Source organism: Protopterus annectens, chromosome 3.part0 (assembly GCF_019279795.1).
Source record: "Protopterus annectens isolate FY-2018-M chromosome 3.part0, PAN1.0, whole genome shotgun sequence".
Classification (NCBI taxonomy): domain Eukaryota; kingdom Metazoa; phylum Chordata; order Ceratodontiformes; family Protopteridae; genus Protopterus; species Protopterus annectens.
The window spans coordinates 1,920,743,719-1,920,765,160 of record NC_056731.1 but is presented as its reverse complement, the minus strand read 5'-3'; positions in this window follow the sequence as shown (position 1 = coordinate 1,920,765,160).

The following is a 21,442-nucleotide window of genomic DNA, read 5'->3' as shown; positions in this document are numbered from 1 at the left end:
TACAGTCACTTAAATTCAGATAGGATGCCCCAGGCCTACAATGATCCATAGATTCATGCATATTTCAAGTTCTCTGAGTCTTATGACCACTGTTGCCTTACCAGAACCCTTCCTCTGGCACCACCTCATTTCTCCAGGAGGGCCACACCAGTCAATCATTGAGTAAATCTGTAGAAACTCAACCAGTCATCTGGTTTATGTTTAAAGGGTGATACTGGATCGTGCTGCTTAAATGCAGGGGAAGTTTATACCAAAGGGTTTGGAGGCACTAGGTGATAAACCTGCCCCTCCAACATGTCTTATTTATCTTTTCGTGAAGATTCAGGCCCCTGGTTCTAGTACTGATGGAGATATTTGACTTGCGGAGAAACAGGAGTTTCTCTACAAATCAGGTCTTTAATGGCAAGCTAAGTGAGACAAACATCTCACCTAAAGGTTTACAAGACACCAAATAAAAGGACAGAGCTTCTGTTGGTTGGTCAGGGACTTTAGACCTGTGATCATTTTGATTAGGAACCTTTGGGGTCTTCTAATTATTTACAATGTTTAGTGAGATACATCTTGAAGGGGGGCATTGTACTCAATAATCACCCTGATCGATGCTGAGTACAAAGGAGTGACTACCTCTTTAGATTTTGATGGTATTCATTTAGCATTTAACTGGCTAAATAAAAGGATTTCCTGGGCTAAGTAAAAGGTACAAGGAAAATCAAACCACAGGCTAATAAAGCTGAATCTATCCAAAATTGATTTCCATTGAGTCTGAAACCACTGGTGCTGTGCTGGGTTGGGGCAAATAAATACAGTGACAGGAAAGCACACTGCTGTTAATCCAGGTAAACATACCAAGGAACCAAGAACAGGGTTGTTGGAAAGGCTGTAGTAGGCAGACAAACCATTTCCATGGTATGACATGCAGCATTTGTCTATATAGCTATAGCTATATCAGGACCACTGCCTAGACACGACTAAGTCCCTGGTGCTGGAGTAAAGAGAAAGAGAAGTTTCCAGAGAGCAAAAGGGTAGATATGCATCAATAATACCTCTCTGAAAACAAGAATTGTAGAAGTTAACAGATGTATATCCACACCCACTTTATCAGTAATTTAGGGTGGGGAAATTCTCGTCTGTTTTTTAGATGAAAAGGAAGAGTGTTTCAAGATTTGAATAGCAAGATATGAAAAACAATTCTTAGAAACATAAACTAGTTTGAGGAGTCCGAGATGTTATACTTTCTTTAAGAGATAATCAAAAACTCAAACTGATTGCATTTTTTTTTCATGTAACCTGTTTTTTGATGGCAAGTGATACATACTGAATGATAACAGAGAACACTGGACCATGTGTATGTTGTGATTAAGTATGCAGGTGACAGTTTTTTTTATGTCACTAAAAATGCTTACCTCTCAACTTCTTTGGTCAAGAATTCTGAAAAAGCCAAAAATAATGGGGAGATAAGACCCAAAATCATGGACAATTTTTTAAATGCTCTATTTTTAAAGTTAATAATACATTGGTTTGACATGCATTTTCTGAACAATAAGTATGAAACTAATCTCTGACATTATACTGATTGAGAGTAACCCTTACTAATTTACCATAAAGTCAAAACTTTTATGAGGGACAGAGCAAAAATCTAAGGGATATAATTTTATGTGGTCTTTTGCTTTACTATTATTATTAAAGCTCAGCACAATTTAAAAAAACACTGTCCTATGCTTTAATAAGAAAAGTACTTATTGCACAATTTATTTTACTTGTATTTATTTGATATTGCTACAAAAATGCTAGCTTTCACACAAGTACAAATCCATGTACATTACAGTGTTAACATTTAGAATGTTACAACAGCAGCATGCAGCTGTCAAGCTAGATTACTGCTGTAACCTTTTGAGCAGTATGAAACACATTACTGTGGTCCTGCGTTCTCCAATATTGACTTCTATCCTTTTAAGCAGTATGAAACACATTACTGTGGTCCTGCGTTTTCCATTATTGACTTCTATCCTTTTAAGCAGTATGAAACGCATTACTGTTGTCCTGCATTCTCCATTATTGACTTCTATTGTTCTTACATTTTTCAGATCATACAGCATCATATATGTAGACTTAAATTTATCAAATTACTTTGAGACAATAAAGAAGTTTTGTTTGTTTTTAAAATATGGACATAATCACTAGAAGTAGAAGTATGTGATTATTAAAAATTAGTATAATCTGAACATTTAGTAGTTAATAATAATTGTGTTAAATAATGAGGAAAGGGAAAGTAAACTGAATGATAGGGAAAGGTGAGATAATTGAGGCTATAAGGTACAAGAAGCAGGCTAAACATTTGCATGGAAAAGAGTGAGGTTCTAGCTGTGTAATACAGTGACACATTTATTCAACAGCATTATAAATAAATAAAAGTAAGTAGATCAATGGAGCAATTGTGTTGTTTCAACAAAATGAGAAAAAATCAAATGGAAAAAATTACCGACTTACACCACTATGTAATACTAATACACACACTTTTGCTTATAGACTGAAAGTATATATACTTCAGCATCCAAAACAAGAAATCAAAATTTGAATGATTTAAGGGAAAATATAAAAAATAATTTTGGATGGTTTGTCAGGAAGGCCAGGGGGTAGAACAGAAGTAGTATATGCAGTGATTCTCCCCGTGTGTGTGTGTGTGTATATATATATATATATATATATATATATATATATATATATATATATATATATATATATATATATATATATCAATCCTTATATCAAGATTATGGGAAACAGCTAATTAACATGTGATACTTTGTATGGAACAGTAAATGAATGAAGGCTGCTAAGGATAGACTTTAGGCCAATAAAAAGAATGTGGGATGGGGTATGCAAGACTTTAGCAGGCATGTTATTGCAATAAATATAGCACAAAGAGTTAGCTGCATTAAGAGTAAAGACTTGGTCTGGATTTTGAAAGAAAAAATGGAAGGTAGGTAGAGATAAAGCTATGAACAAATTGGAGGAAGTACTGACAAAATGGTTCATAGATATCCAGGGGATAAGATACACTCTATAAATGGACAAGACTGTTATAGAACTGTGGTGAAATATTCCTAGCAAACTAGAAGGGAAGATTTTAGTAAGGGAGGAGAAGGGCATTAAAAGGGTAATGGATTTGAGAGAAGAGCATACCAATAAGTTGTTAAAATAAGTAATTAAAGAAAAGTAAAACCTTGAGAGAGGGCACTGGCTATTATATCAAGGAATCATTACAGCAAGAACCCATGCAGCTTAATCAATGAAGAACAGCAGAGATGTGATAGATGTTATACAACGGCAGAGGTGGTGCAGTCATAGAAGAAAATATGGGGTCAGACTAAGAAAAGGAAGTATAGGATGCATCTATAGACACCTAGGAGAGACTCTTCTTATGCAAACATTCAGGAAATTAAGTGAACAATGGAAGAGAGAGGATCTAAAGTGGACAGATAAATGGAAATGAACATTATAAATTAGTTAACAGGATTTGGACCTATAGATGATCAGTATAGACAAATGATTTACAGATGGTAATGAATCCTGATTAAGATATTTAGGAAAGGCTGACACCTATCTATGGAATGCTGGAGATGTGGAGAAGGGAGAACTGACCAAGTGCACATTAGGTTGGTCTGAAGGGTGGCCATGCTGCTCTGGAGGGATGGAGATATGCATTGAAAAGGTTTAGGAAAGGAAATCCTGGAATAGTACGAGTTACATCTTTTAGATATACTGAAAATGAATGGCTGGTACAGAGTAAACAGATGAGAAGTTCAGCTTTTAGCTGAAGATGTGAGATGGATAGTAGTAAAAGCATGATTGGGTGAGGAATGGAAGAATATGTTGAAAGGAGAACATTGGTATGGGTGCAAAGACTATGTAAGGGACACATTGGTATGGATGCAAAGACTATGGAAGGGACACATTGGCATGGATGCAAAGACTATGGAAGGGACACATCGGTATGGATGCAAAGACTATGGAAGGGACACATCGGTATGGATGCAAAGACTATGGAAGGGACACATTGGTATGGGTGCAAAGACTATGGAAGGGACACATTGGTATGGATGCAAAGACTATGGAAGGGACACGTTGGTATGGGTGCAAAGACTATGGAAGGGACACATTGGTATGGATGCAAAGACTATGGAAGGGACACATTGGTATGGATGCAAAGACTATGGAGGGGACACACTGATATGGATGCAAAGACTATGGAAGGGCAGAAAGGATGGTTGTGGGAGGGAGAACTCAGAGATGGATAGAGAGTGATGAAGATAAAGGATGAAGAAGAAATTAAACATAATAATAGTTGTGGATAAAGAAGGAAGACATACCAATACAAATCACACAGAGAAGGGAAAGCTGAGCTTAATATAGCTAACTTAGAGTAACCAACTGCAGGAAGTGAGCTATTGCATCCCACAGATAAGTACCAAATGTTGCAGTTGCCCACTCCGACTGTAAATTTGATCTGGGACACTCCTCCCAGTCTAGTGTTATTACCTCATTCTGCCTAATCCAGGGAGAACATTTGAGAAGGCCAACCCACTTAGTTTCTGCTCCTCCTTCCCCCTTTCAACTTTATAAAAAAAAATTCTAAACTTGTTTCCTGCCTTTCCTGTAAGTCATCTAGTCTGGATACAGATTTGCTGTATCCAGGAATGTTTGTAAGCTTCTGAGCCCCCAAGCCTTTCTGTGTTGGAGGGAAGCCTTCTAGCTTAATTTTGTTTCTTAGAACTAGCCGGTTTTCTAGTTTCAGCACTCAAATTGTTTCTTTGAGCTCAGCATGTGTAAAGAACTCATTGTAAGCACTAAATAAGCTACAAAATACTACAGCTCTCAACTTTCCTCACTTGTCTACAGGAAAACAGTTTTTAGTACTTAATAAACAAGCACCTATCCAGGCATGTCTAAGGGTCAGCTCCCGGTGTTTTCTCCTGTCTACCTGATGAATCTGGGCATCTTGGGGCAATGCAGCAATTGCCTCATGTACACAGACAACCCTCTCCTCCTACCACCCAACACTACAACCTGTGAGAGATGCACTTATATAGCCAAACTGGAAGCAAAGCTCTCTTCACCCAAGAATGGACTAGACAGTCAAGAGGAGAAGGTAAACACTTTCACCACACCACACTCATCACATAGTCCCTCAAAACCTACACCACCAAAACACACACACATAGAAATACAAAACACACACCTACATTCACAGAGGCTCTCAAAAAAAATCTACCCAAGCAACAGGGACCTCCAAAGCAGAAATGCAAGCAACCTCCACCCCCCAACACAACCTAAGTGACCGATAGCCCACAAACTCAGTGTGCCACTCAACCACAGCCCATAAGGCATAACAACGTACCCAACACTCTAGTCATAGGTGACAATATAGTCAGGCACACTGATGTTCCACTCACCAGGCTAAACAAGGAGAAAGTTACTGTCAGCTGCCTGTCAGGTGCCAGGATCTGCCACATAATGCATACACTCAGGTCACTCCACAACAAGTACAAATATGACTCTGTCATTGTCCATGTTGGTGTGAATGACCTGAGACGTACCTCCCTGGACTACATGAAAAGAGACATGGAGGAGCTGTCCAATCTTGTAGCCCATGCAGGTATGACCCTAGCCCTGAGCTGAGTAGCATCCTGCCATCACCCAGTATGATACCACAGTACAAGGACAAAATGATTGACTTCAACAATTGGCTAAGCTTCTGGTGTCATTCTAAGGAGATCCAGTATCTGTCTGCCTGGGATGACATGATCGACAAACCACGATGCTTTGCCAGAGATGGCCTGCACCTGTCGCCCTTGGGATTCTGGATATTGGCTAAGGCTCTTGCCACCCCTATAGTGCCTTTTTTAGGCAAGATTCAAATGACAAATTCACCACCGTAACAGGTACAAGCAAGCAAAATCTGAGGGTAATGCTACTTAATGCTAGAAGTCTAAACCTCAAAATGCACTCACTCGAGGCACTCCTTAAAATGGAGAACATCGACATCTGTGCAGTGACAGAGACATGGTTCATGGCTCCAGAGAGCATCCCTGCATTACCAGGCTATAATTCATACCACACCTTTCAGCCACCTAACCTAGACCGAAGCGCTAAAGGTGGAGGTGTGTCCATATTCATTAAGGATATCCACACCTCTAGGCTAGTTGCTCAGCATAATGCATCCGAGATTATCCAAGTGCAACTAACTCTGGACAAGACCGCAATCCAAATTGTAGCTTGCTACAGATCCCCCACAATGCCCCAGGATTCCCACTCCTCATTTCTTGATACACTGGAAAATATTAGGGTACAGCCTAACACCCTAATAATGGATGATTTCAACTACCCCAACATTAACTGGGAAAACTACTCATGTACCAACTGTTACACTCAACGTTTTCTGGAATTCATAAATTCCAACGCCTTGGATCAAGTTATCCACACCCCCACCAGGAGCAGCAATAACCTAGACCTGGTCATTTCCAACATGGGCAACTGGTGTTCTACATCAGAGGTCAATTCCTCGTTGGTCATATCCGACCACAAGCAAATCACCCTAGACATCCACATCCCACCCCCACCCCCCATTAGGGAAACCACCGTAAAAATTTCTCCAAAGCCAACTTCACGCTTCTTAAGACAGAAGTGACAAGCTTCATAACACCCATGCTGACAGACAATAGGGGTATGACTGCTGAATCCTATACAACTGCACATTATAAGCACTTACACGAGTGCATGGATCGTGCAATCCCTAACAGAACCAAGATGCTATCCTCCAAGAAAAGGAAGCCAAACTCTACAACAGAAGAAAGAAACTGTTGCAAAAAAGAGTAAAATCCCATGACTGGAGGAACTCCATGGTCAGCCTCAGTAAGAGGCTGAGATCTCTCATAAAATCCTCCAAAGCTAGTTATGAAAATAAAATTGCCACTGATTCTAAAGACAACCACAAAGCATTCTATAGCTATGTCAAGAATCTCAATGGCAACACTCAGATCTGCTCTGAGTTACAGCACAATGGCACTAAATATACAGGACCAACTGATATTGCCAACATCCTGGCAAATAGGTTCAGTGCTAACTTTACCCCTCTCTTATCCCCTAAAGCGTCCATCTCTACACCGGAAGAATGCAAAGTTCCTGTAATCACAGCTGCACAGGTAAAAAACACACTCTCTAAAGCCAGGAACACAGCATCCATGGGACCTGACAACATCCAAGGCTGTCTTCTACATGAACTAAAGAACGAACTGGCACCCCACCTAAGTACTATTTTCAATCATAGCCTCACCTCAGGCCTTGTGCCCACTGAATGGGGCACAACAATGGTTATCACACTCCACAAAGGGGGAGCCACCATGGACCCCAAGAACTACCGCCCCATTAGCCTGACGAGCCTGGTCTGCAAGGCTATGGAACGTATCATCATGGAACTTATAAACAATGACATTGGTAATCAGCAAACTCTGGACCCTACCCAGTTCGGGTTTGTAAAAGGCAGATCATGTCTCCTAAACCCGATAGACTTCTTTGAAGAAGTCACCAAAGCCGTAGATGAGGGTAAGGTGGTTCACACAGCTTATCTAGATCTCGCCAAGGCTTTTGACACCACCCCCCACTCTGGAATTCTAGATAAACTCACTAAACTAGGTATAAATCCCTATGTCACAAGATGGGTTGCCAACTGGCTCACTGACAAAACCCACACTGTGAAAGTAGCAGACTCTAAATCCAGCTTCAGACCAGTGACAAGTACCACAGGGTTCAGTCCTAGGTCCTCTCCTGTTTGGTATCTACTTCTCTGAAGTACAGGCTAACACAGAAGGTCTTTGGCTAACAAAGTTCACAGATGACTGCAAACTAGGAGCCATAATCAAAACTCCTAACAATGTGGACATCCTACAAAAGGGCCTCACTGAGACAAATGCCTGGTGTCAAAGCCATGGCCTCAAGCTCAATGGCAAAAAGTGCATGGTCATCCCTTTTGGTAAAAACTCTGTACCCATGGACTATCACATAGGTGGTAGTCTACTTAACACCGAACGTGTGATAAGAGACCTTGAGACACAGGTGGACAGTAGTCTATCCTTTGATAATCACATTGCCACAGTAGTCAGGAAATCTTTCTATGTGGCACATCTCATCACAAAAGGTTTCTCATCCAGGAAAAAAGAGGTCATTGTTCCCCTCTGCTCATCACTCATTAGACCCATTATAGGGATAGATTCCTGTCCCAGAGACTTCCCATACTCTGGAACAAACTACTTATCTATATCAAACAAAGCTCCTCATTAGCACTCTTCAACAGAAATTTGATGATTGGATGGGAGATAGGAAATTCACCCTGGGGATCACTTCTGTGACTCTGCTTGACACAGGCACAGGAAAATAATTTTCTTGGGTGGCAAAAGCCAGGGTACTGTTTAGCAAGGCCTATAAAGGCCCTAGGGCCAACAGCCTAGTACCTACCTATGAACCTATGAGTACATTATTTGATTTACATGTTCATTTTTTATTATGGGGTGAAGAGTAGACAATTATTGTGAGAGTATTACTTTGTTCTGGATGCATGGTTTTGGAAAATATGAACAGTACAACAAAAACGTGGGAAGATATTGTTGATGTCAAATTATATGGAACTTTTATGTTAGAATTTCTTCTTCTTCTTGAAATCTTATTAGAAATGTATATGCCACGAGTTTTGCTGACTTTGAAATAAAACAAAGTCTTCCTCCATCAGGCAGATGGGACTTCCTCCATTTTTTTAAACACCTTCATTAAATTATCACTTGTGACACAGGCAAACTTCCATTTATATAAAAGTAATTGAGAAGAGGAGAAAACTGAAGGATGGGACTAGAAATGAACATGAAGTAGATCAAGATTACGTCAGCTGATAACATCCATAAATTTGAGCTTGATGGAGAAAAAATTGAGGTGGTTTTGAGTATGAACCTTTTGAGCACCCTTGTGACCATTGATTCAACTAGCACTCAAGCAATATTACATTGTTTAGTGTTGGGCAAGACGGCTATGAAGTTTCTAGATAAAATATTCAAAAGTATGGGCATCAGACTGCAGACAAAATAAGACTAGTTCAAACTCTCATATTCTCGGTTGCCAACTAAAATTGCAAAAGCTGGATGATCTGGAAACAAGACTGAAGAAGACTGACTCATTCAAAATGTGGTGTGGAGAAGAATCCTGTATGTGCCATGAATAGCGAAACAGACCAACAAGTAGATCACAGAGAAAATTAAACTGGAAATGCCACTCAAAACACAAATACTGAAACTGCGTTTGTTGTACTTTGGTCATACGGTTCAAAGGGAAAGATCACTGGAAAAGGACATAATGATTGGAAAGATTGAGGGTACAAGGTGCAGAGGAAGACCACCAATGAGATGGATCAACACAATCACAACGATGATGGGTCTTATCTCTCCAAACTAGCACAAAACCGAATCCTTTTTAATTCTTTAATCTATCAAGTCACCAAGACTCAAACTTCAGTTGATGGGACATAACAACATAACAACAATCCAGCCATATTAACAAGTTCACATTTACAAACATTATATTACTTAAATTATTCAGTTTTTGCTTTATCTTAACTCATTCAAGCCTATAGCTCCTTTTTTGTATATCTCTAGTTCACACTCATAGCTCCCTATGGCATCCAGACCTTTTATGGGGTCTGGCTTCATTAACTAAGTGACTTACCAGCTAATAATAAGCAATATTAGAAAGTGTGAGGAGTTATTAACAAAATGACACCAAGATTATTAATCTAGGATGCCCTGCAGCAGAAAAATCAATCACTACTTGTCACTTATTATTCATATTTTCATATGTATGTTTATATTTTCAATCTGAGAGCCCTATATGATATTGAAGTGTGACAGCGGTGAGGTCTGCGGTGGGAGTGACGGATGCGTTTAAGGTGGAGGTGGGATTACATCAAGGATCAGCTCTGAGCCCTTTCTAATTTGCAATGGTGATGGACAGGTTGACAGACAAGTTCAGACAGGAGTCCCCGTGGACTATGATGTTTGCAGATGACATTGTGATCTGTAGTGAGAGAAGGGAACAGGTGGAAGAGACCCTGGAGAGGTGGAGATATGCTCTAGAGAGACGAAGAATGAAGGTCAGCAGGACTAAGACAGAATATATGTGTGTGAATTAGAGGGAGGATAGAGGAATGGTGAGGATGCAGGGAGTAGAGGTGGCGAAGGTGGATGAGTTTAAATACTTGGGATCAACAGTTCAGAGTAGTGGTGAGTGTGGAAGAGAGGTGAAGAAGAGAGTACAGGCAGGATGGAGTGGGCGGAGAAGAGTGTCAGGAGTGATTTGTGACAGATGAGTACCAGTAAGAGTGAAAGGGAAGGTCTACAAGGGGGTAGTGAGACCAGCTATGTTATATGGGTTGGAGGCAGTGGCATTGACAAAAAGGCAGGAGTCAGAGCTTGATGTGGCAGAGTTAAAGATGTTAAGATTTGCACTGGGTGTGATGACGATGGACAGGATTAGAAATAAGTATATTAGAGGGTCAGCCCAGTTTGGAAGGTTTGGAGACAAAGCCAGAGAGGCAAGATTACATTGGTTTGGACATGTGCTGAGGAGAGATGCAGAGTATATTGGGAAAAAGATGCTAAGGATGAAGCTGCCAGGTAACAGGAAAAGAGGAAAGGCCTAAGATAAGGTTTATGGATGTGGTGAGAGAGGACATGCAGGTGGTTGGTGTGATAGAGCAAGATGCAGAGGACAGGAAGAAATGGAAACAGTTGATCTGCTGTGGCGACCCCGAATGGGAGCAGCCGAAAGAAGAAGAAAAAAGAAGGTATGACATGTCATGGTTGGGGACAGAAAACATCATTGTCAGTGTTCCTTTATATCACACTATACCTGACATATTGCTAGTTATTTCTTTGTAATTATGAGAATAAATGTTCCATATGTACTTTAAGTGACGTATAAACTGCCACATGACATTAGGTGAAACCTTACATGTTGTTGAAGAAAACTATGTTTGAAATTTCACTGTAATTTGCACATCTTGATTGATATCTAGGGGTATTTATATTTATAATTATACAATTAAGCATACGCTTCATATTTCTGTAAATACCTCAATAAACAATGCACTCATTGAGGAACCTCTTGTCATAGTTAACAAAAATATTACATACTTACATAGACACAAATATTGCAAGCATGAGCAATAACGCCATTCTAACCTGCATATATAGAAAAAAATAAGTGTCCAAGCTGTTCTTAAAAATATCTGCACTAGCACTTGTGTTGATGTAATTTGGTAGCCTGTTCCAATGTATCAGCTACTCTGTCTCTCAGAGAACCAATTGGTGCACTTCTCTTCCCTATAGAATCTTCTACATAGATTTTCTGGTTAGATTCTGCTACTTTTTGAAAATCATAAACATTCCCAGAAGTAGTTGTCCCTAAATGCCCTATATACCTGAATAAGGTCTCCTCTTAAATGTCTGCATGAGACACTTTACAAGTTCAGATATTTTAGTCTTTCATAATATCTTAAATGTTCACACCCATGGATCCCATTGGTATATTTCCACTATACTCTTTTCAGCTTGTTCATTGATCATAGGAAGTTACAAGCCTAGCAAAGTTCTACCCTTGTTTCCATGATCAGCACCTATTGCCCCTGTCCAAGAGGGAGACACAGGTGAAACCCCCAGGGTGAATTTATGATTACCCATCCAATCATCTAGATTGCGCTTGAAGAGGGCCAAAGAGGTGCTCTGTTTGACATGAATTTGGAGTCTGTTCCACAGGTGTAGTAACCTCTGGGAGACAAACCTGTCCCCCCAGCAGGTTCTGTTAATGTTAAATATTAGGTTATGGTCTTTAGAGCTAGTAACCCATGAACCATTGGACTTACAAATACACAGCATTTCCAATAAAGCAGAGTCAGAGTTTGCCTTATACACAAGGTAGAGATCACCTCTGAGTAGTCTGTATGAAATGGAGTAAAGTGACAGTGATTTCAACCAATCCACATAGGACAAATGCTGAATACCTTGAATTCTGCTTGTAAGGAACTTTTGTGATCTCTCCAATTGCTGCAGGTGCCTGGAAGGGTACATACCAAAACGAGTGTTGTACTCAATTATTGGGCTGATGAGGGAAGAGTAGAGGGAAGTTATAATTTCTTTTTTTTCTGGAGGCAATGTCCTTATGAATGAGATGAGCAATATGGAATGCCCTTCTTACCACTGTGGAGACACGGTGGTCAAAGGTAAGGTTGCCCAGGTCTCTCACCATTAAATACATGCTTAGGGTATTTCTGTTGATGTGATAGTGGAAACATTCCATTTACTGAAAGGGATGATAATACATTTTTTTGCATTGAGTTTAAGGCTGTGACTTTGACACCAATCATTTGTTTGCATAAGAGCTTCTCATAGGATCGTTTGGGGATTATATGACTACTCCCAGTTTGCAGACATCAGCAAACTTTGCCAGCCATAGACCTTTAGGTTTTGCTTGTACTTTGGAGAAATAGATTCTGAACAGTAGTAGTCCCAGGACTGATTCCTGTGAAACACCACTGATTACGGGTCTGCTGCTAGAGGTGGATTCCCCTATTTTGACTGTATGAGTTCTATCAGTGAGACAGTTAGTGACCTACCTAATAATATAAGGATTGATACCTAGCTGGATGAGTTTGTCAATAATGCCCGAGTGGGGAATACTGTCAAAAGCCTTGGCCAAGTTCAGACAGGCTGTATGTACAGTTCTCCCCTCATCCAGGGCTCTGGTGACTGTCTCAAAGAAGTCTATCAGGTTTAACAGGCATGATCTCTCTCTGACAAATCCAAACTGAGTAGGGTCAAATGTTTGGAGATTACCTATAGCTTTGTAGATAAGGTCCATGATGATTCACTCCATGGCCTTGCAGATAAGGCTAGTCAGGCTAATAGGTCTATAATTCCCAGGGTCAGTGGAAGCACCACCCTTGTACAAGGGGATAACAGTGGCTGTTTTCCACTCAGCTGGGACAAAGCTGGTGCTTAGACTATGACTGAAAAGAGTACCCAATGGTGTTGCTAATTCTTGTTGGAGCTTAAGTACGACACTGCCTGGGATGTTATCAGGTCCCATAGACGGTGTGTTTTTGACCTTAGAGAGGGCATTTACAACCTGCTCTGTAGAGATATACAAGGTGGGGGACAGGTGGAAAGAATATCATGAGGTGTGTGTGTGGTAGGGAAAGGGGAGTGAAGTTTTCACAGAACCTGTCGGCTAATAGGTTTGCTATGTTGAAAGGCTCAGTGTATGTGGTACCATCAACTACCAGTTCGGTACAAATCTGGGTCTTACCATTTAGGCTACGGCTGTAACTAATGATTACCTTTTAGGCTACGGCTGTAACTAAAGAGCACCTTTTGGTTGTCCTTAGTTGAGGACGATAATTTGGATTTGTAGTTTGCTTTGGAGGAATTCACAATAAGTCTTATTTGCTGGTTTAAGCTAAGGAGGGAGTGTTTCCAGTTTAGGGTATACTCCCTCTTAATTGTGGACAACAATTTCTTCCTCTTATTGTTAAGCCTGTTAATAGCAGTTGTCTACCAGGAAGGTTTGCTCTTCCTTGAAGAACTTGTTTTGGTCCTATCAGGTATTGCTGCATCAATGCAATTATACAGGTGTTTGTAAAAAGCATTGGTGTAGGACTCGGCATAGTCGCTAGTTACATCTGAGGGGGGAGGTGCAGTGAAGCCGTTTATACCATCCCTTAGAAAGATATAATCTGCTTTGGCGAAGGCTTTTTACTTTAGTTGCTACTGGGGGGGGGGGGTCCGGTGGGATAATTACTTCGAATGATACTGATTTGTGGTCAGATCTAACAATGGAAGACCTCACAGTGGGGGGTGCTACAGTGGTCCTCCATATTTGTAAGCACCAGATCCAAGATGTTGGTGCACCTAGTTGGGGTGTCCACCAGCTGGTCCAGCGCAATGGAGTTAATGAACTAGAGGAACCTTTGGGCAAGTGAGTTTCAGCTTGAGTAATTTACCCAGTCAATGTATGGGTAATTAAAATCACCCAGAACAATGCTATTTGGCTGTATCTTGATGGATTTCAGTAGATCCAAGTATCAGAGTGGGTGTCTTGATTCATGGAGGGGGTCCTGTAGCTGGCAATGACTTGAATAGGTGTTCTAGCAACAGTTAGTTGCACCTGAAGTGTCTCAATGGAATCATACTGTTTAACCAATCTGGAGGTATATTTATCTTTAATGAATATTGATACACTACCTCCTTTAGTTTTCACACCTTCCCTTCATGGTCTGAATGTGTGGTAGGAGATGTAACCCTGCATGGCTGGGGTGCTCTCTCCAGCCTTGAACCTGGTCTCCATGACTGTACAGATGTCAGCATTTTCCAAGGTGAGGACTGCCTCCAGTGTGTGCAGTTTCATGCTAAGACTCCTAGCATTTAAAAGCATAACCCTGAGGTTGTTTTTTTAATGAAGTTTTTATGTCGGGAATTTTGTCTTTGTTACATTGCCTAAAAAAGGCACTATGGGGTGGCAAAATCCTTTGTCAGTAGCCAAAATCCCAGGGGTGATAGATGAAGACCATCTCTGGCACAGCATCGAGGTCTATCAGTCATGTCATCCCAGGCTGACAGAAACTAGATCCCCTTAGAATGACACTAGAAACTAAGCCAATTATTAAAGTCAATGATTTTCTGTTTATATTGTAGTATCAACCTAGTTGAGGGTAATATGTTGCTCAGGGCTAGGGATATACCTGCCTGTGACACATAATCTGAGAGCTCAGTCATGTCTCTCCTCATGTAGTCCACGGCGGTACATCTCAAGTCATTCACACCAACATGTACTATGACCGAATCATAATAGTACTTGTTGAGATATGTAAGTGCCTGCATAATCTGACAAATCCTGGCATCAGAAAGACAGCTGACCATGACTTTCTCCTTGTTCAGCCTAGTGAGGGGGATGTCTGTGTGTCTCATTATAGAGTCCTCTATGACTAAGATATTTGGAGTGGATATGCATTGTCTTATGGGCTTTGATGGTGATACACTTGTGTTTGTGTCAGCATGTGTATTGTGTGTTTTGGGTGTTATGGTTGGTTTAGTATGTATGTGTTTTGGAGGTCTCTGGTGTTTAGGTATATTTATGTCAGTACCTCTGCATATTTTGGTCTATGTGTATGCTGTGTGTCATGAGTAGGAGTTGTATTGCTATCTACTGCATGAGAGAGCTGTGATTCCAGATTCAGAATGTAGATGCATCTCTCACAAATGGAACAGGAATGATTTATCAGTAGGAGGTTGTCAGGGTACATGAGGCAGTTGCTACACTGCCTCAGTCGACCCACGTCAACAAGGCTGGTAGGAGAAAAGGAAGGAAACTGACAGTTCATAATCCTAAGAATAATCTTGGTCCGGCTATAACAGCTGAAGAAGGAATACAGCAGGAGCAGGTGTTAGTAGGTTTAGGTGCAAAGAGCTCTGGTTTAGGTAATATTTGCGAGGCTAGAGACCAGGTGTCTGTAACTGGGAATCTCTGCATAGTGCACAATGAGAAGTGATGCACAAACAGGTTCAAACAAGCACAAACTGGTTCAAGCATAGTCTTGTTAAAGAAGAAAAACAGGAAACAGCCAAAGTTTAAATTATCCAATCAAAACAACTTAAACAGACCCCTGCAAGAGTAACTCTAGCTAGATCAGTCCAAATCGTACCTTCCTCCCATAAGGGCACAAGGTGGCCTCTCCAGACAAAAGATTAGCTTTTTTGTAAGCTGCAAAGGTCACAAACAGTACTAGATTCAGCAAAAACTTGAACCTAGTCTATGCTAGTGTCTTTCAAGTGTAGCAAACAAGTAAAATGAACAAAACAAGCACATGAACAGTAATTACACTTGTTAGATGAATTCAATTAGCAGGCAATCTAAAAAGTGCCATAAAATACAGTTGCACAGTTTAGACAAACAGATATTCAGCAAATATTGTTTTAGTTAATCAGAAAGTCAGCAAACAGTTGAAAATATGCATTTATCTTTTGTAGTCTCACAGCAGGTATTTGGAGAACAGTAGAACAAGGGCAGAAGCCCTAACTCACTGCATCTTTGAACAAACAAGCACAAACTGGTTCAAACAGAGGCTTATTGAGGCAGAAAAACAGGAAACAGCCAAAGTTCTAGTTATCCGATCAAAGCACCTGAAACAGAGCCCTGCAACAGTAACTCTAGCTAGATCAGTCCAAACTGTATTTTCCCAAACGTGGCACACCCTGTACTAGAACCAATGTCCATCTGTACTCCAACCCTATACTTATAGGTTCATAGGTAGGTTCTAGGTTATCAGCCCAAGGGCCTAAGTAAGCCTAGCCAACAAGGTTCCCTGGCTTACGCCACCCAAGAAAGTTAATTTCCTGTGCCCCTGTCGAACAGAGCCACAGAAGTGATCCCCGGGGTATATTTCCTATTTCCCATCCACTCATCAAGATTTTTCTTGAAGAGTGATAATGGGGAACTTTGCTTGACATAGATGGGTAGCTTGTTCCAGAGTATAGGAAGTCTCTGAGACAAGAATCTATCCCTCCAGCATGTCCTGTTTATTGTGGTGACAAGGTTTAGGTCCCTAGAGAGTGTAGTTCAGAGGGATTGGGATTTCTTTAGGTGAAGCATGTCCAACAGCACTGGGTTAAACATAGCTTTATATGTTAGGCAGAGATCTCCTCGGAGTAGGCGATATGCTACAGAGTAAAGCTGGAGTTTTTTGAGATGGTCAGTGTAGGGCATCTGTTTGAGGCCAGTAATCCATTTTGTGAGGTACTTCTGTGGCCTTTCCAGCTGCTGATGTCTTGTGAGGTACATTCCAAAAGTGACGTTGTGCTCTATAATGGGTCTATTTAGTGCCGAGTAGAGGGGAACAATGACCTCTTTTTTCCTGGATGAGAACCCTTTTGTGATGAGGTGTGCCACATAGAAGGATTTCCTCACTACTGTGGCAATGTCATTATCAAAGGAGAGACTACTGCCCACCTGGGTCCCAAAGTCTCTTATCACACATTCGGCATTAAGTAGACTGCTGTTTATGTGGTAGTTCATGGGTACAGATTTTTTACCAAAGGGGATGACAATGCACTTTTTGGCATTGAGCTTGAGGCCATGCCTCTGACACCAGGCATCTATCTCAGTGAGGCCCTTCTGTAGGATGTCCACATCATTTGGGGACTCAACTATGGCTCCTAGTTTGCAGTCATCTGTGAACTGCGTTACCCAGAGGCCTTCTGTGTTAGCCTGTACTTCAGAGAAGTAGATACGAAACAGGAGAGGTCCCAGGACTGAACCCCTGATTTGTAGTCTGCAACTTTTACAGTGTGGGCTCTGTCAGTGAGCCAGTTGGCAACCCATCTTGTGAAATAGGGATTTATACCTAGTTTAGTGAGTTCAGCTATAATTCCAAAATGGGGGATAGTGTTGAAAGCCTTGGCGAGGTCAAGATAGGCTGTGTGAACCACCTTACCCTCGTCTACGGCTTTGGTGACTGCCTCAAAGAAGTCGATCAGGTTCAGATGGCATGATCTGCCTTTCACAAACCCGAACTGGGTGGGGTCCAGAGTATGGAGGTTACCAATGTCTTTGTTTATGAGTTCTATGATGATACATTCCATGACCTTGCAGACCAGGCTTGTCAGGCTAATAGGGCAATAGTTCCCATTATCAGTGGTGGCTCCCCCTTTGTGGAGTGAGATAACTGTTGCTGTGTACCATTCAGTGGGCACAAAGCCTGATGTGAGACTATGATTGAACATGGTTCTTAGGTGGGGAGCCAGTTCGTTCTGAAGTTCATGTAAAACGTAGCCTGGGATGTTGTCCAGTCCCATGGATGCTGTGTTTTTGGTTTTGGAGAGTGCAGCTTTTACCTGCATAGATGTGATTACAGGGACTCTGCATTCTTCCTGTATAGATATGGGTTTTTTAGGGGGTGAGAGGGAGGTAAAGTTAGCACTGAACCTATCTGCCAGGATGTTGGCAATATCAGTTGGTTCTGTAATTTTCATGCAAAAGTGTCCCCCTGCACGTAAGGAGCTGCCCGGCTCTCCGTGAATAAACCAAAAAGAAAAAATAAGCCAGCAACAAGTAGACTGTATTCAAGCAAAAAGTAGTTTAATAAAAACTACTCAAACAGCATTATGGCATCCTAGCACAAACCGGTTTCGGCCTGGGTTTTAGACCTAGCCTTCTTCAGTGTACAGCAAGTACACTGAAGAAGGCTAGGTCTAAAACCCAGGCCGAAACCGGTTTGTGCTAGGATGCCATAATGCTGTTTGAGTAGTTTTTATTAAACTACTTTTTGCTTGAATACAGTCTACTTGTTGCTGGCTTATTTTTTCTTTCTGTAATTTTCATGCCGTTGTGCTGTAACTCAGAGCAGATCTGGGTGTTGCCACTGAGATTCTTGACATAGCTATAGAATGCTTTGCGGTTGCCCTTAGAATCAGTGGTGATATTGTTTTCGTAGTTAGCTTTGGAGGATCTTATAAGGGATCTCAGCTTCTTACTGAGGCTGACAAGGGAGGTCCTCCACTCATGGGATTTTACTCTCTTTTACAACAGTTTCTTCCTTCTGGAATGGAATGAAATGGAAAAAAACTAAGGGTAATACTGCTCAATGCCAGAAGTCTAAACCTCAAGATGCACACTCTCGAAGCCCTCCTCAGTATGGAGAGCATCGATGTCTGTGCTGTGACTGAAACCTGGTTCAAGGCTCCTGAGAGCACCCTAGCACTATCAGGTTATACCTCATATCATGCGTTCCGGCCCCAAAATCCAGACCGAACCACAAAAGGAGGGGGAGTATCCATATTCATAAAGGATACCCACACCTCCAGGTTAGTGGCAATGCACGAAGCATCGGAGACCATCCAGGTGCAATTAACCATAGGTAAAACTGCCCTACAGTTTGTAGCATGCTACAGACCACCCTCTCAAACTCAGGAAACTCACACAGCCTTCCTGAAGACACTGGAGAGTATGAATGTCTCTCCAAACACCATCATATTGGGTGACTTCAACTACCCAAACATAGACTGGGAACATTACTCAAGCCCCAACACCCTAGCCCAAAGGTTCCTGGAGTTCATAAACTCAAATGCTATGGAACAACTAGTCACCATTCCCACAAGAGGAGAAAATATACTACACCTGATCATCAAAAACATGGGGACAAAATGCTCCACACCAGAAGTATATCCCTCATTGGTGAGATCAGACCATAAATTAATCTCACTGGAGATCCACATCCCGCCCCCAACCCCAGCAAAAAAGACCACAGTGAAGAACTTTTCAAAAGCAAACTTCACACTTCTTAAGACTGGAGTGGTATCCTTCAAGGCCCCCGAGCCAGTGGAAACCACAACCCACGCTGCTGAAACCCTTACAAATGCCTTCTACGAGCACCTCCAGGAATGTATGGATCAAGCAATCCCTAATAAAATCAAGACCCTTTCCACCAAAGGCAGGCGCCCGGTCTGGTGGACCTCAGCCATAAACAAACTCTACAACAAGAGGAGAAAGCTACTACATGACAGAGCAAAATCCCTAAAAGGGAAGGCATCTCTGATCAATACTAGCAAAAAACTACGATCACTCATAAAATCATCCAAGGCCAACTTTGAGAGAAAAATCGCTAAAGACACAAAAGACAATCATAAGGCCTTCTTTACCTATGTTAGAAACCTGGGTGGAAACTCCCGGATATGCTCAGAATTAGTCCAAAATGATACAAAAATCACTGAACCCACAGACATTGCCAACATACTGGCAGACAGGTTCAGTGCAAATTTCTCCCCCCCCCCCCAAAAGGAGAAATATCTATCCCACCAGAGTCTAGCCTCCCAAACATCTCAGATGCCCAGGTGAGAGCTGCTCTCTCTAAAGCAAAAAACACAGCATCAATGGGACCGGACGGTGTCCCTGGCTGTGTGCTACACGAACTCAATGAGGAACTAAACCCACACATAAGGCTACTGTTTAATCTTAGCCTTACTACAGGATACATACCCAAAGAATGGCGTACGGCAACTGTGGTCCCACTCCACAAAGGCGGTGCTTCTACGGACCCTGGAAATTACCACCCCATAAGCTTGACGAGCCTTGTCTGCACGGCTATGGAGAGGATCATAATGGAACTCATAAATAAAGACATTGGGGACCTACAGACACTGGATCCTACCCAATTTGGCTTTGTCAAGGGCAGATCCTGCCTCTTGAACTTGGTAGACTTTTTCGAAACAGTCACTAAGGCCATTGATGAAGGTAAGGCAGTTCACACAGCCTACCTTGACCTAGCAAAAGCGTTCGACACAATACCCCACTCGGGCATCATAGAAAAGCTCAACAGCTTAGATGTAAACCCATATGTCAGAAGATGGGTTGCAAACTGGCTCAAGGACAGAACCCACAGGGTTAGAGTTGCTGGTGCCATGTCAGACTCTAAGCCGGTCACGAGTGGTGTCCCACAGGGCTCAGTCCTGGGCCCCCTCTTGTTCGGCATTTATTTTTCTGAAGTGCAGGCAAACATAGGGGGATTGTGGCTGACAAAATTTGCAGATGACTGCAAACCTGGCACCATAATTGACACTCCATCAGACACAGACATCCTCCAGAGAGGTCTCATAGAAATGGATAACTGGTGCCAGAGCCATGGCCTTAAGCTAAATGCCAAAAAATGCATAGTCATACCCTTTGGGAAAAACAAGGTAACCCCTAATTACCACATAGGTGGTAATCCATTAAACACGGAAGAAGTTATCAGGGACCTGGGGACCCAAGTTAACAGTAACCTCTCTTTTGACACTCACATTGCCAAAGTGGTTAGGAAGACCTTCTACATTGCCCACCTGATCATGAAGGGATTCACATCCAGATCAGGAGAGGTCATTGTACCCCTGTACTCTTCACTTATCAGATCAATGATTGAGTACAACGCCCCATTCGGAATGTACCTTACCTGACACCTGCAGCAGTTGGAAAGACCCCAAAAGTTCCTCACCAAAAGGATAAAGGGGCTCAAACATATGTCATACGATGCCCGACTGAAGAAACTCCAGCTCTATTCAGTCGCATACCGTCTGCTCAGAGGTGATCTGTGCCTGACATACAAGGCCATGTCCAACCCGGAATTAATGGACATGCTCCACCTCAAAAAATCCAAATCCACCAGAGCCATGAGAGCAAGAGTCTTAAACCTCAACACGGATATAAATAGGACGTGCTGGAGGGACAGATTCATCACCCAGAGACTCCCTACACTATGGAACAGAATCCCAGTCCATGTGAGGCAGAGCCCCTCACTGACTCTGTTCAAGAGAAATCTTGACGA